The sequence below is a fragment of the Manis pentadactyla genome, chromosome 19 (genome assembly GCF_030020395.1).
Source record: "Manis pentadactyla isolate mManPen7 chromosome 19, mManPen7.hap1, whole genome shotgun sequence".
NCBI lineage: Eukaryota > Metazoa > Chordata > Mammalia > Pholidota > Manidae > Manis > Manis pentadactyla.
This window is the reverse complement of record NC_080037.1, coordinates 25,209,313-25,210,552: the sequence shown is the minus strand read 5'-3', so window position 1 is coordinate 25,210,552 and position 1,240 is coordinate 25,209,313. Positions and strand designations below refer to the sequence as shown.

General features: G+C 41.5%; 1 non-coding gene across 1 annotated transcript; it reads left to right on the top strand.

Annotated features, from left to right (window-relative positions):
* Positions 1–896: 896 nt before the first annotated feature.
* On the top strand, positions 897–1,003 carry LOC118929538 (U6 spliceosomal RNA). Its single transcript, XR_005031615.1, has one exon. It is a non-coding gene; the product is annotated as a U6 spliceosomal RNA (small nuclear RNA).
* Positions 1,004–1,240: the final 237 nt, after the last annotated feature.

Here is a 1,240-nt window from a genome sequence, read left to right as displayed (position 1 = left end):
CCCCAAGCTGGATGCATCACTGGGGCAGATTTCAGGTTTGCTTCTTTGGGGAGGGGGTTAGTGTGTTCAGTGTATGTGAACAGGGGTGTATGGATACTTGGTGGCCAGAGAAGAGGAATATAGTAGGGATAGACTGTCCGCCAAAGATCCAGACCCCCATTCCAAGTTCCCGGGTGCCAAGGAACTTGCATTTCCAGCCCCTCGGGGATGGGCCCTGTAACTGAGCCCCAGGCAACGGGCCAGGGCAGGAGTGACACACAGAGCTTCCGCCCCCGGCCCCAAGCAGCTGGTGGCGCGGCGGTCCCCCTCTGCCATCTGAAGGCTGTGCATTAAAGCTGGCAATGGCTCCACCAGCCTCTGGCCCTGAATACTACATGAAACAGAATTACCTCCCTCTTTCCACTGCCCAGGGAATTTATGTGAGCAGAAATAAATGTCACCTTGTGTTTAAACAGAGATTTTTAAGGTTCACCTATTATAGTAGCTAATATGAATATAACAAAACATTCCATAAAAGTGAATTTTTACACTACCCATGTAATCCAAAAAGTGAACAGGGAATATAATCTATTCTATTTGAAGAAACATGATATCTCACATTAAATTATAAATGATTCTAATAATACATAGAAACTTAAACTTGAATAAATTTCAAATATATAAGCCAATAGCAGGCTAGCTATCCTCCAACTAAATAGTCTTAATATGCTAGATTTTAAAATATCTCTTTAAATTCATCTGATCTGGGAAAAGAATGGGAAAATGTTCAGATACCAAAGTTGACAAGAAGAAATTCAGAGTGGGGAACAAAGGGCTGAAACTAATGGCTCTCCAAAAACAGGTGGGCAGGTCACTGGCTTTTAACTTAATGAATGTGAAATTAAAAAACAAACCTAGTGCTTGCTTTGGCAGCACATATACTAAAATTGGAAAGATACAGAGAAGATTAGCATGGCCCCTGTGCAAGGATGACATGCAAATTCATGAAGTGTTCCATATTTTTTAAAAGAAAAGAAAAGAAAAAAAAAAAAAGCTACAGGCATCCAAAAGATATCAGATCACAGTCCTCCAAAAGGCTGGTCCCCAAAAAAGGGTGACTCTTCAATAGAAGAGTGAATTATACAAATAAAAGCACCCACAAAGGAGGACAATGTGTGGAGAGAAACAAAAAGCCTCACCTGGGAGTTCCTGACAATAAGACTAACTTCATAGCAGATGCAGGATCAGAATTTCTATCACT